Source organism: Balearica regulorum, chromosome Z, assembly GCF_011004875.1.
Source record: "Balearica regulorum gibbericeps isolate bBalReg1 chromosome Z, bBalReg1.pri, whole genome shotgun sequence".
In the NCBI taxonomy this organism is placed as follows: Eukaryota; Metazoa; Chordata; class Aves; order Gruiformes; family Gruidae; genus Balearica; species Balearica regulorum.
Window position 1 is genome coordinate 45,901,636 of NC_046220.1, and position 15,431 is coordinate 45,917,066.

The 15,431-nt window shown below is 44.3% G+C and overlaps 1 protein-coding gene across 2 annotated transcripts in view; it reads right to left on the reverse strand.

Annotated features, from left to right (window-relative positions):
* APBA1 (amyloid beta precursor protein binding family A member 1) overlaps positions 1-8,637 on the reverse strand; it is a 105,242-nt gene extending 96,605 nt beyond the window's left edge. The window contains exon 1 of one of the 2 annotated variants that reach the window (XM_075740892.1): positions 8,483-8,637. The gene's annotated coding sequence lies outside the window, so the exon portion shown is untranslated. The remainder of the gene's footprint in view (positions 1-8,482) is intronic. The other variant, XM_075740893.1, reaches the window with a different exon arrangement.
* Positions 8,638-15,431: the final 6,794 nt, after the last annotated feature.

The window sequence follows — 15,431 nt, forward strand, 5'->3', positions numbered from 1 at the left end:
TTTTCCAAATAAATGAAGTGCTGTTTCTTAATAAAAAAGGAGCTCTTACCTTACTGCTGTTTGTGCTCTTCTGTTATCCAGAGTGTATCTAGTACATGTATACAAACACGCACCACAGTGCCTGTGGATACCACTGCTTACAAAACCATAGCTAAGACATATCATAGAGTTTAACACTGCTGATCAAAATTGAGTTGTGAACTGCTCAGGTTTCAACACAGTTATATACTGGAAAGAAAAAAAAAGAAAAAAAGAAAAATATCTTTGGCCCTCTACCTAATAAGTCATCATATTGATGGATACAGATGCTGAAGAAAAAGTATTGTCAATAAAAAATGACTTTGCATACCAAAAATATGACATATAAAAATTGCCTTCGCTCCATGCATTAGAAGGCTGTTCACTGCAGTTTTAATTCCTAGAGAATCACCAAAAGGCTACCATTTTTGGAGCAGAGAACTTACTACTTTTTTGAAAACTGACTATACAAGTATTAACTCTATAGAAGCTAGGATTGTGCCTTCAATACTTACTGTTCATGCAACTGTATTTCCACCTTGCCATTCTGTTCAAAATGCTTCTCTTGGCTATCAGGGGTAATTTATCCTGAGGGGGGTCTGACAGAGAACCAGATTTCCTCTGGGAAATGCTTTGTTATTGCTGGCTGACGACGACTAACAACTGGATCCCAGTGACACAGGCACCCTCACAACCAGCGCAGCAGAAGACATCAGGTGATGCTCCCCATCACCTGCAATAGCCAACATAACCCAAAGAGTTACCTGGTACATTACTGAGACTGTTTTTTAGCTAAAATAAGTAGTGATACATGCAGCTTATAGACATGCTAATCAATTTATTCTTCTCTTCTCCTCCCAGCTTACTTATTTGGCTTTCCCCGAGACAAAAATTTTGTTCAGGAGGCTGAGATACTGTCCTGGTTTCAGCTGAGAGGATTGATTTTTCTTCATAGTAGCTAGTGTGGGGATATGTTTTGGATTTGTGCTGGAGACGGCATTGATAATACAGAGATGTTTTTGTTCTATGGACTTATTGTTGAGCAGTGCTTACACAGAGCCAAGGCCTTTTCTGCTTCTTGCACTGCCCTGCCAGCGGGATGGCTGGGGGTGGACAAGAAGTTGGGAGGAGACACAGCCAGGACAGCTGACCCAAACTGACCAAAGGGATATTCCATACCGTATGACGTCATGCTCAGTTTATAAGGGGCTTGGGGGAAGGGGGGGTGGGGGGCTGCGGCGTTCGGAGTGATGGCGTTTGTCTTCCCAAGTAACCATCACGCATGACGGAGCCCTGCTGCCCTGGAGATGGCTGAACACCTGCCTGCCCATGGGAAGTGGGGAATGAATTCCTTGCTTTGCTTTGCTTGTGCGCGTGGGTTTTGCTTTACCTATTAAACTGTCTTTATCTCAACCCAGGAGTTTTCTCACTTTCACTCTTCTGATTCTCTTCCCCATCCCAATGGCGGGGGGGGAGTGAACGAGCGGCTGCGTGGTGCTCAGCTGCCCGCTGGGGTAAAACCACGACAGATACCTTGGCTGCAAAAGCAGAAATAATCAAGTCAGTAGCTAACTGGAAATACGAGTTCTATTTAATGAAGTAGTTAGATTTGAATCCAGTACATGTTTCGATGTATTGTGTATCGAAGCATTAAATGTGTGTAACTCCTAAAACATAGATGTGTTTTCTGTAGCCTTAATCACCTTTAAATGTGCCTTCAAAAGCAGCTTGACCTAAGCTGAAATAAAGGCATTCAGTCTTTACAGTTTTCTTAGGTAAAGAAATAAAAAGATATGTGACAGAGTGTTAAATCACTTACTCCACTTTAACTGCAACTAAAACTGCTGATTCCAAAATTCTGTGTGGCCCAAAGGGTACCCCACGCAAAAATACAACCCATTAAAACTGCCTGACTTGGACAAGACTTTAAACTAGGGCGAAAACAATCAGACTAATTATCACAAGGCTGTAGTTAACAGTCTAAAGCTGGGATGTTGAACCTAACGCAGACCCAAAGTTAAGAAGCACGGTGCCATCCCCTCGGGCCAATGCCCAGCTCCTTGCCCAGAAGGCATCAAGCTCAAACATCTCTCCCATGCTCCTCTCGCAGCCCTAGCACGGTCCTCCACGAAAAAGCTTTCAAGGACTTTGGGATCTTCTCATTGTTATGAAATAAAATTAAGCATGCCAAAATCTGAATGATGTCATAGCAATCTCATAAGTGGATTACATTAATCATTTATCAGCAAGGGAAGACAATTCTTGAGCGAGAGCAGAACCCTGAGTTCATCCCTATTTATTGCTCCAAGATAAAAGGTACAACAGCAGCTGTGGACATCAGAAATACATGTAAAGTTCATGGAAAGGGTATGTAAAATACCCACTGAAAATGCAATGGTATTACATTTTACTCTGACTCTTTTATTTAAACACGTTTCTGTCAGCTCACCACAAAGTTACTACGGGAGATTTTCTTCATTAGGTAAAAGGTAACTGCACAGCATGTAATTAGTAGGAATGCTGCTTAATAAAGCTTTCATTTTTTACAAAATAGAGCTCTAATTTTTCAACTGTTGCAACAGAATTTAACACACACACACAAAAACACTTTTTCTAAACTTCCGGACATTACTTTTCTCCGTTATGATCATCTCAAAAATCCTTTTTAAGAAAATAAAAATTATCAGGTCACTGGATAAGCTAGCACAGCAAATACACCTGTATTTCAGCCCTTTCCTGCGTGGACCAACTACAGTAAGACAGATTTAGAAACCGGCACCCACCAGGAGGTCCTTGCCGTTTCCCTCGCACGGCAGATGCTCTTCACCCCAACACTCCCCAGCGACAGTGGCAGAGTGAGCAGCTCAGCCGGCAGAGGAGGAGGAGGGCAGGTAGGAGGAAGGCTCGCTTCCGGCAGCCGTGCCCCATCCTGCCGGCGTGGTGAGCGGAGCCCCCTGCACACTCTGGTGCTGGAAACCCAGGAGAGGCGCGGCGCTCCAGGTCCAGAGCTTCACGCTTTAGTTAAGCCAAGGGCTACAAACACGCCATGTGCAGCCCTCGCCTTAGTCGCCCGATTAGAGCGGAGCTTTGATCAGATGGCATTTAGGGATCCTTTCCAACTCAAGTTACTCTGTGATCATAAAAAAGCTGGTGTGAGAAAGCTCTTAAGAAAAGAGAAGAAAAAACCCCTCAGCTCCCCACTCACATCACACAAAACGTGCCTGTTTCCTCTTCCAAAAGTGAAGGTGGTACCCACCCTCCCACTATTCACCTGAGACAGCCAACATAGAAAACCACTAGGTTTGCCTGTTCTTTTTGGATTTGAAGAATGTAAGTTAAAGCATTCTGCCTACCATAGCCTAGGGAAGACCTAGAGCAAGAGCTTTTACCCTCTGCTTCCTCCTTCTGCTCTGGTGAAAGCTTTTTTAGATATTACTCTCATTTTTTTTAAAAAAAGTTTTTCTAATTTAAATTTATTTAATCTAAAGAAGAGTTGTATTTAAGACTTTCAAAGCAACAAGACTTCAAACATGTCTCATCAGAATAGACACTATGTAAATACAGAGCAATAGTAACACTGTCAGCAAGACTTGCAACTCATATATCAGAATAAATTTTGAAAAAATAAGAATCCATGAATAAAACCTAAGCATATGTTAGGGAAAAAAAAGTCATACATGTTTTAAATCTTCCATTATGTTCTGATTTTTTTTCCTCCTCTTTCTGTTTAAAAACACCTTACTTTACTCAGCCCCTAAGCTCTTGCCCACCCAAATACCCACCAATTTTTGAGTGGATATTTACAAGAAAAAAAATAAACCTGAATGACCACCAGAACAGGAATGATCAGAAACCTTTTCTCTTATGTACAAAAATGAAAATAATTGCAGAGAAACAAAATTATTTATACAGATCAATACAAAGGTGCTAAACCTGTATCTCCTACATATCGAACCAGTACCTCAACAACACATATATAGAAAGGCAGTTCTTCCCCTGATATACATCCCCAGTGTGGAAAAATAAAGCAACAGTGAGTTAATTTAGGGTAGCTGCTCAATCGATCTTGGTAGCAGATGGCCAAGTTTTGTAGACTCCATGGCTCTACTGTCCTGGTGTTTTCCTGATCTGTGCTCATCTTTTAAAGCTGGAAGTTTGAATATCAAATTCAGCAGGGATGCTCTTGATGCACAACAAGGGTGCCACAGAGGTTCAGAAGAGTTTAATTAGTTGAAAAAAAGAAATTACCACTAAAAGGAATCAGCCTGAATTCCAAGGACATGCTGCTCATCTGTCACATTCACCTACAGACTTTTAATGAAGTCTCTCACTCCCTACTCTCACATTTTCCTCAGACTGGTGACAAGGTGGTCATCTTCTTACAGAAAGTAATTTTTATGGAAGTGCTTGTTAAAAAACGAAAGAAGCAAGTAACGCTTAATTGCTTGCTTATGAGCAAGATTTGACAGACAACGTAGATAAGAACATGTTGGACAGCATGGGGAAGGGTACATCTCTAAAAAAAATGATGGTCCTACAGTATCCTCACCTAAGTCCTCTGCCATCCACAGCTGTCAGGCACCCTTCATGCTGCTCCTATATTTATTTCTTCAGAATTAGGACAGGTATTACCATCATTATTTGCCCACATATGTGAAAGCAGCAAATAAAGATGTTTCCCTGGGCCCCTTCGGTAAAGCAACATGCAGCCTTTTTAGAACAACACAGTGTCATGCCGTGGAAAGAGAAAAATACTATCACACTGCTCTGAGCAGCTGGCTTATCAAACCAATCAATACTACGAAGCAAAACCAATCAATCTGTTTTCCAAAAACCTTTAACCCCTATACAATATGTATCACATGCAATCTATTAGAAATAAATGAGCAGAGGGTTGCTTGCTAGATCTCTCATTAAGCAGGAATCTTCATCTTCTGTGAAACCAGAAAAACACATTTAAAAATGCATTACTGGAACATCGAGGCTTGACTTAAATCTACAGTAATAGGATCTTGTTCAAAGTTAAGCTTCAATTAACCAAGCTGCACTGCCTACAGACAACATGTATTAAACTATCTGAAGCACCTCTGGTTGTTTTTATCAATATCAGTAGTATAATAACAATAATTTTTTGAGCATAAGAGAAAAGGCCTGATTCTTCTAATTCAGAATCTCATATAAACCCAGAACAAGTACAATCAATGGCAGACAATTCATGTGCTGATGGAAAAAATGCTGAATCTGGTCTGAAGTATCTAGGCCACAAGATGCAAGTTCTAGCTCTCTGTTTGATTTTTCCTTTGCTTTGTCTATTTGATGACTCTGAAGTTTATTTTATAATTTTTTTTAACGTGGATTGGATTCTAACCCTGAACTCATACACATGCAGTAACCCCACAGAACCAACACAGCGTATTTTTTCCCAGCTATCTTTTTGGGATTTACTATTCAATTTTCCTGATTTTGTTTGCCATGAACACTACTGCACACTGAGACAACTCAAAGCCAAACAACAAAACCACTGCAAATGATTACCCACGCTGGCCTGTTAAAAATACAAAATAAGCAGGTGAACAGGAGATTCCATTTCTTTGCACCCGCATGTCTTTCATGTCAGCTCTTGTGCTGGTAGGCACTGTTTATGAAAAGAAAAGGTTAACGACATTTCAAAGATGCAGAAAATTCTCATATTGCAGGCTTTTTAAGGTTAAGAGTGCAAGCACTGTACACGACTTTGGCTTAAAATGGTATCAAAGAAGTCAGAAGCCAATTCCTGGTCCATTTAAAATCCATTCAAATCTCATATGCAAAGAATTCGGGTTTCTGGTTAGTGTTGCTTATTAGATAGATGGCACAGCCTGTAGCCTCAAAATTAGCAGTCCCTGATTTCAAAGCATTATGGAGTCTTTACATCCGCATAGAGCAAACAAGATGTTCAAGGCTTATCTCCAAAAATCCACATCCACTCTCCCTGCCCTGCAGGAATAAGGGCACGATGGACTACCCCAAGATTTTCACCTCTGGCATTCCCCAAGCCACTATATCCAGTATCACAAAATCTCTTCCAAAGAATTACTTCCTACAGTTTAAACACATGAAGACAGTTTTAGCAAATAAAAAAATTGGGAATGCATTTACACTCTTCCCAACATGTAAGGCATTGCAAACTTATTAACTCAAGAAATTATGAAAATTATTTTCTATTAAGTAACCAAAAAGAATTATACTAAAAAGCTTTGGTGTCTCTCCCTCCCCTCCAACACACCAAAACTATCTTTTCTACCTACCTAGATGTACCAAACCACCTTCCCAGTATTCCTGCATTTTATAACCAAAGGGCTAATCTGTGAATATCTTTATTTTAATAACTTTCCAAAAGGCTGACCTTGCATCTGTTAGAAGACAGCATAGTAGCCAGAAAAGTTGCTATTTTAAGTGAGGACAATGCATTAATGTAAGGTAAATGTGTCTCTTCAAGCTACAACTAGAAATGTCCAAGGAAACTTAGACCAATGAATTATACGGTTCATACCATACAGCCAACCTTGAACTGCCATTAGTTTGTAGAAATCAGTTTGGCCTAAAAGCTCATAGATCTCAATCTCTGATCACATTTTCCAACGAGAGCAAGCTGTCTTTCACTCAGGTTTATGTTTCACTCATCGGACATCTAAAACATCCGTCCCAAGGTGCATTAGCATGCTCAATTTTCTGCTTTTGCAGAGTTTCCTGTGGTCTTCCATTATTATTTACCAGACACTTAACTTTTCAGTATAAATACAAACAAATGCACTGAATACAATGGCAACTGTTCTCCTTCACTCCCAAACAGTGTTTCTGGGCAGTCCACCCTTTCCTCCCCCCCCCCCCCCCCCCCCCCCCGAGCAAAAGGTAAAAATGTACCTCACTTTTAATTACCTGCATATTACTAAAATGTAGCAACTAGAGAATAAGCGCATTCTATGGCACCCTCAGTGTCTGGGAAAAATCACGTGCTTGTTCCAGCCACGGGCTGCAAAGGCAGGTGCAGCCGGTCCAGATTTTGACAGCAATGCAGCAGAACCTGGAGTACTGTGACTGGAATATTTTCCAGGGCAAGCTGGTGGGGACCCAGGGGCCACAGTAGCAGAACACACACGAAATTGCAGCCACCTGGGTGTACCCTCATCAGCTGGCCTAACGTGATGCAGGTCAAAGAGAAGAAAAATGCTACGTGTCCGATCTGCCCTACACCCACATTAGCTCATTCTTAATATATGCAGAGTCAGGCAAACATCTCTGCCTTCTCGTTCCTCAGCAGCTATGAAAACAGCCGGATCTGCAACGCGCTCTCGAAAGCAAACCGTAATTCCACAGCCCAAAAACGCTACAACAGGGGAAGGCAAAAAGATGTAGTTTTCCAGCCTAGGCCCAAGTTCCTGTCTCTCTTAAAAGGCAGATTTATCGACCGTGGCAATAGAACGAGTCTTGGTAAATCGCTCCTATTAACACTGATCTTTCCAGAAAGCAGATGCAGCCCGTGCGGCTGCACTGACCACGACCGCGATTTAGGCAATGGTTGTATCAGACTGCTTTTCCGGGAAGAAAAGATCAAGACGCCTTCCCTTTCCTGAAACCAGTACGTGATGGTAGCAGATGTCACCTCCCCCCCCAGCCCAGGGATGGAGAGCAGAACAAGCAACTCGCTGCACCCCACAGAGAGGACGGGAAGATCCAGGCCCCGTGGGTTGCCTTTTGCAAAACGGGACGCGGCCAAAGAGCCCGGCAGCACCTCCTGCAGGAAAGGGCTTCGCTCCCCGTCCTGCTGCGACCGTGACCACTCCATCGGCGATTGCAAAATCTCCACATCCCCTCCCCTCCCCCCCCCCCCCGCGCCCCATTTCTCCTTTCCCTTTTCACCACTGAACAGATGCGGGGTAGGAAAAAATAATTTCCAAAAAAAAAAAAAAATCAAAACCAGCAAACCAGTGCATTAGGGTACGCACAGCTCCGCACACTATTATTCCACGCGTGTCGCACCAACGTTAAATAATTAAACAGATAAAATAGGCGAAAGCACGCCGTTGCCCGCCGGAGGCTGGGATCGAGGCATTCCCGTAGGCGCCGGCGCGGCTCCCCGCGGCGCGGGGCAGGTGCAGGGCCGCCGCTCCCGCCTGGCGGTGCGCGCACACCCATGCGGGCGCACACGGAGCGACGCAGCCCGTCGCCCGCCGCAGCCCCCCGGCCGCAGCCCCCCGCTGCCGGCAGGCGCCGCCAAGGTGGGAGCGGGTTGCCCTCCCCCCCCCCCGCCCGCCCGCCCGCCCGCCCCGGCCGGGCACCCACCCCGCCCGCGGGCCCGCCGGCCTCCCCGACACCCAACGGCGGCGGCGGCGGCGGCGGGGGGGGGGGGGGTGGGGGGTGGGTATGGGGGGTGTGGGGGAGAGATGGACCCCAACTCCCGCTCCCGGCCGCGGCCGCTCCGCACCTGGTGCGGGTCCGCGCCGGCTCCTCAGTAGGCAGGGCGGCTCCGGCGGGGGCGGCAGCGCAGCGGAGGGCGGAAAGCCCGGCAGCCAGCCGCTCCTCCCGCCGCCACCATCTTCCTCCTCCTGCCGCCGCCGCCAGCACCGCCCGGCCCGCCCCCTCCTGCCGCCCCGCCCCGCCCCGCCCCGCCCTCACGCGTCACGCGCCCGCCCCGCCCCGCCGCGCTGTCTCCGCCGACGGGAGCCCCCCGGCCCGGGCGGCACGGGGAGCCGCGGCGGGGGATGGCGGCCCGGGGCGGGTAAGGCCCTGAGCTGCCCCGGCAGGCTGCGGCGCGGCCCCTGGGGGGTGCAGAGCGCTGCGGCCGGGGGGGTGCCCGGCAGCGAGGAGCGCGGCTTTCGGGCCGTGCAGAAGTGGCCCCCGATCAAACGCTGAGCCCCCTCGTGGCACGCCAGCTCTGGCGTGGGTAGTACAGAGCGAGGGAGGCCCAGCAGGTCACGAACCTTCCCTTCTCCCCTTCCCTTCTCCCCTTCCCAGCCACACGGGCCCACAGCCTTGGCTTGCCCCAGGCGAGCGGAGCAGGCTCCCGCCGCGGAGCTGCAAGGTGCGAGGGCGCGGAGGCAGTGCGCCCTCCGTGCAGCTGCCAGCCGGCCTTGGGCATCCTCCACGGCTGCAAAGGCTGTCGTGCTGCACGCCTAACCAAAGCGTGCAGGCAGGCTGTGTGGAGGCTTATCTTCTTGCTATAAAGTTCTCACCGGTGCTTCTGTCCTGAAAGAGGGCTACTTACTCCCGTGTTTGCATATATAAACATAGTATTGGTTTATGTTGCCTCTATAGCCCAGGCTATGATAGCTATTGCAACTTGTAACTGCTTCTCCAAGCTGCTGCTTCCCATACTTCACTGCCTCTAGTGATTCCACACAGAGCAACAAAATTCTAAATTCTTCAAGGTAGTGCCTTGCATTTTATGGTATTTAAATCAATATGGCAGGACAGGCATAACCAAAATAAACTGTCAGAATACACGTGTTTTTTTCCCACAGCCAGATTGATATCTAATCAGTTTTCCATTTAAAAAAGGGTAGGAGACTTTAAGATGCCTAACGACTAATGCAAAATTGTAGTATTTGCAACCTAAATTGGTACATTTTGACAGTATTGTGAATTTGTCTCTTCAAAGAATGTGATAAACATCTGTGAAGTGTTTAGGCATATCCCACTGCAAACTATCATAAGTCATCTATACATATACAGGCTTGTAATTAATTACTATTTTAACATGGTATTAGTTTGGAATGTAATTCTGATTTTCCCCTTCCAAAAAGAAACCTGAAAGAGACTTTCTGGCTCTTAGAAATAGGGTAGCACCTATTGCTCTACAAAGATATGGTTCAGCCACTCTGTAAGCGCAGCTGTACTTTTATATCCTAGCCAAAATGCTGCAGTACGCCACAAATGAAGACTTTGAAAATAAGACTATTAAAAAACTATTGTTGAAAAAGAAGGAAGAAGTTAAGAAAATGCAGTGACTTTTGTTGCTTAGACAACTGCTACCAAAATCCTTTCCTCTATTTTTAATACATTGCAAGACTTCATTTTTTCCCCTCCTTTGCTAATAGTTTATTGACGTTTTTCTCTCCTATCTTGGAGACGTCTTCCAACCTGGTAACTTTTGTACTGAAAATAACAAAACCCGGAGATGATCTCTGTTCCTTCTTCTTTTCCATTGCCTGGATATATGGCCCCAGGTTACCACAATTGAGGGTGTATAGAATGAGTCTGAGAGACTTCCAAAACTATTGATTCCTGGATAGACACATTAGGTGCAACACTTTACTTGTGATTAAATTCCTTCTTTCTGTCCGTCCTCTCAAAAAAATGAAGCAGTTGGGCCTGGATGGGGTGTAAATTTGCCCTGCTTTAAGAGGGAGACTTGACCGAATGACCCCTAGAGGTCCCTCCCGACCTATGTTAGTCCATTACATTCTTGCAATGTCAAAAGACTAATAATAGCAGTCTTCATGACTGCTAAAATAGATCCAAGAAAAGTTGCATATCCTAAATGCATTTTTCTTCCGGCGCTCCATTTTACCCCATCGTGACAGGTCTTCCAGTGCACAAGTTGTCTGTGAACCTGAAGAGATGCTACTGCTAATGCAACAGTATTAGTATGCTGCATTAGCATTGACCTTCAGGCTCTTACATGTTTTCAGTCTGACCATCATTTAGTCAATTTTTCTCTCTTTCAATTTTTGCAATTAAAATGCTAGAAATAGCCCTCTGCTTGCTTTTGAGGTAAAACTTTCATTTATGTAACACAGTTTTGTTCTAGCTTTTTCTGAAAATGAGGAAACAGTTTTGAGTTTTCCAAAACCACACTTACATGAAATTAACCTCTAAACTGCCCTTTTAAAATGGACCAGTTCACGTTTAAATATAGTAAATAAAATTTGACCCAAAACCTGGTATCACGAGCACTAAGACTAATCTGTAACATTTGTGAAATGAAGTAATGCTGTGGATGAACCTACACGATCTGCTGGACATTACACGATAACCTTGTGAGGGTGACAGTTTTCTAAGTCATTGTGGTACTCCGTAACAAATGCAAATCACCCATCTTCTGGCATATTCAGGCACCCTTGCTATGTAGATAGTGCTATGTACACTGAACCGATTTTTCATTGTATATCATTCTGCCCCTCCCCACCCAGTATTTCAAGTCAAAGACAAGCATTTGCATCATCCCATGTTACCATGGCTTTTAAGGCTCGGTCCCTCCCCAGTGACCAAGACATGCTTATCTTAGGGGAAAACGGGTGTAAACAGGCCTTTCTTCCCAGAAGTCCCACACCAGCTGAGCCCAGCCTCGCTGCCTCGTGTATGGCCTGTGATCACACTTGCCGCTCAGCGCTGCCATGAAGGTAGCAAGGCAGACGGAAGTTGTCGGATTTTAGAAAGCCCTGGTTCCACGCATACACACAGAGCTCCTCTGGGCTCCGTGGACTGAGTCGTAGGGGGTTTCTAAATCTGCTCAACGCCACAGTTTGCCTTTATTCTCGCAATATTTTAGGATCATTTGGCACTAGCTGCTGTGTGGGTATCGGCAGAGCATCTATCTCATGGGGAAGAGCCTGGCCCAGATTTCACACAGATATCTCGTTAGCTGGGGCTGAATATTTCAAAGGGGAAGAAGTTATGCTGAAGGTTTCTCTTTTCAGGAAAAAAACCCCTACGCTCTATAAAGTACATTAATTGGATTCAGCATGTCTACATTCCACCGCTATTTATATATCCATTAGCCTAGATAAAAGCCTTGGCCATGGCAGCTCAGACACTTTTTACCACATTAGTCAGCTCGTATGTATTTTCAGGAATTGGACACTGCAATGATTTGGGGTCTGTGACTTGCTACTTTCAGCCTTGGGCCAACAGCAAAACAGCTCTTGCAGGCTGAAAAGACCCGGGCAAGCTTGACATAGTTTGAAGGTCAGGTAGTTCAAGATCCACAAGGGACAGAAATGAATGCTTTTTACTGTCTGAAAGCTTGGGATTACAGCTTTTATATGTCAAAAAGCATTAATCTCTGACTCCAGTGGTGTGTGAAGTATCTGCTGCTAGAAGAGCGTGGGCTGTTTCTGAGGTGCTTACTGGTGCTGGAGTAGGTGGGTTTCAGAAATGGAAACGTTTCAAATTCTGATACTGGACCAATGAACTGGAGGAAGGTGGGTTTATGAATAAAATCTCCTAGACTCAAGCAGCTTATCTTCTTGATTAGCTTGGTCTGAAATAGCTAAGTCAGGAGTACAGAGTGAGATATATGGTTTTCAAGCCTAGAAGTCACACTACTGTCAACTATTCTTACTTCCCTTATGACATACCCATAAAATTTCTCTGCCTGTGTCTGCATCCAGTCTGTCACTCATTAGCAGCACAACAAATGCTTAGGTTCCACAGGTGTTTTCCTTCATAAAGTGATTTCCTGTCAGGGAATGGAACCTTAACATATCTTCAAGCACTCCTGCACATTAGACAAGTGAACAAAGAGGATGCCTGACATTTTCTGTCTCACTTGAATAGGTGGAGTCTTTAAGGTAGTACTGGAAGATCTCAAAGGCTTTATCCTGTAAATGCTTCTTCTTCTTCCTTTTCTTTGATTATGTCTTACGACACACCAGCAAGATAGCCTTTAATTAATTTGGATTCAACATCCCTTGAAGCCTGCTAGTGCTGTTTCAAGCATTAGTCATTGCTCCCAAAAAGTTCAATGCAGCTTCCTACAAATCTTATTTTCTGATGATTCCCATCATCTTATTGGCCAAGCTTTGGAGCAGGCATCCCATATACTAGAACAGAAAACTTCACTTCCATTGGGTTGTAATTATCATAGCCTGCTGACCCATAGCCTGTAAAAACAGCCAGGTTGCCCCTTTTCTAATGTTACAATGATCTGAAGGGACAGTGTATCACTAGTTATGCTTTGAAACATTTACTTTGCCTGAGGGGCCATATACTAAATATTTAATTAATTTAAATTATAAAGAATGCAACCTCGTCTATGAGGAGGCCTTAAATGGACAGCTGGCAAGGAGAAAGCTCTTCAGGGTATAATAAAGTAAAACTACCGTGCCCTCCATAATACTAGGCAATAGATTTAATCACAAAATAAATAAGATCCCAAAGATATAAAAAAAAAAAATTCTGAAAGATTGATGTATAATTAAAAGGAACAAATAATCAGACAGGAATCAGCCATATGGATAATTTGATATGTGGTAGCATTTGAGAAATTCAGCAGCAAAACATTGAAAGAGGCAATTTTGAAAGTTTGGAAATATGCTAAGGGAGTATAATCCACTTGAAGATCACTCTCAATTTACTATGCCCTTTTTTACACACTGTAGAGAATTTCATTTCACTCTTCCTCTTCCTAGTGAATCAGTCACTTTTTCATACTGTTTAGACAGTTTTTTGAGACATAAGCATAGATAAGCTATAAAGCTGATAGTGGCTCTTTATATAGAACTGTGAAATAAACCAAAACTGTTTGGTTTGTGTTTTTTTTTTTTTAAAGCTGTAACAGTTTAAAGACAATTTGAGAAAACCTTCTCTGTATTATAGATAATAACATACATTCAGGCTATGATATGAACATCCTAGGACTTTTAATGACCACCATGATGGAAAATAAAATGTGGTTTTCAGATATAACAGTCAGAAGAAGTATTTGTGTAGTGAGTATAAAGTACCTTACTTTATAATCAGATTGAATAATTTACTTGTGTAAAATACCTGACTTCATACTGCTTTGGCTGCTTTTTCTGAGCAGCCTTGAACAGAACTAGTTTGGAGAGTATCTTGCACTTCATACACCCAGCTGAGATTTTTATTGTTTTTCATACAGGTGCACAAGGGAATGTCTAGCAAAACTTACACATCAGGAACCTCTCAGAAGGAATAAAAGGGTTAAATTAAACATGTCAGCTGCCCTTGTAGTTTTACCCTGATAGATCTGTAGTAGGTCACAGGCAGAACACATGCAAACAGTGGGAAAGGGAGCACAGGGAGCCTGGAGAAGACTGACTTGATTTACCTTACCTTACACTCTTCCTCAGCTACCTTCATACCCGGGATTTTGAGGGGCTGACCTGCTGGCAACATCCCGACTGTTTGCAGCTGCTGGCACCAGGAGTGGAGGTTTGGGACCTCAGGCATTGCCATTGTCTCCCTGGGGCTGTGGTGTATGAAGGCTTTTTTCAGGCAAAGGGTAAGAAATAAGGTCTTGCTGAAAATGACTTCTCTTTGCCCTCACCAAAAACTTGTGTGACACAAGCATTTTCCTTCTGAATAAAACCTTCTGTGTTCAGCTTATTGGCAAGGACATTTCAATGTCACTTGTCTTGCTTTGACTTCCCATCTTCCAGGCCTTTCTTTTCAGACCTGAATTATTTCCCTCAGCAATCTCTGAGGCACAATGCCAAAGTGCACCGAATAGCTCCACTGATGGTTTTATACAATAATTTACCTGCTTATAAGATCTATGCAGTGGATGGGACAATTCAATACTACCTTGCTCTTCCTCATCTAAGACTTAGTAGCAGATGGAGATAGAACCTTGTCAGTCCACCCAAACGACATTCTACAACAGCAACTCTGCAGAGTCCCAACCTGCGGTTCAGATTCATCTATACAGAGGGAAAAAGTTAAATAAGATGTTCTGGACTGTGTGTCTTTAGCAGTGTGATTTTGCCAATAACTTCACCTCCATTTCATCTTTCCATTACAGCACAGTTTCTGAGGTGTATCAGGAAGAGAGACATGAGTGTTTAAAGCCTAATTTGGAGAAGGCAGCTGCGGTGCATGGTCTGCAAGAAGTGTAGGACTTGGCAGGGTCAGTGCCTGTTCCACCTGTTGGTGAAGTGGGCAAAGCCCCTTGCCAAAGACACTTGCAGGGAACACGGACAGTAGGAGTGCTTGCTCTACAGAAGGTGAAAAAACCCAAACAGCTCTAACATTAATTGGGTGACTGGATTGTTTTCCTCAATGAGGATTTTTTTGTCACTTCAGCAACAAGCCAAATGGTACCCTCACTGGTGGGCCAGTTCCTGAAGTCAGGTACTTCTAACTCTGCATGTGATGCTGTAGAAACCAGCCATGGCAGCAGCCCAACTGCTTGGCAAAACTGGGCTAGAATTAGGCTCAGGTCTGGAGTTTTAATCCATAGCCTCCTGCCTGCAATTTCAGGTTTTAAAGTAATGACTTGACACCCCTATCTTTCATGATAGTTTTGCTTTTGCATTTCAGCAATTGGGAAGAACCTCAGCTGAGGCACTTGCCGTGGTAGCCCCAAGGGGTCCAAGAGACAGTGAAAGGAGGTACTCCCAGTGAAGGATCCCCAGAGGCGCAAGCGCCCTCCTGCAAGTAATCTACTGGATCTTGCAGATCACTTGCATGTG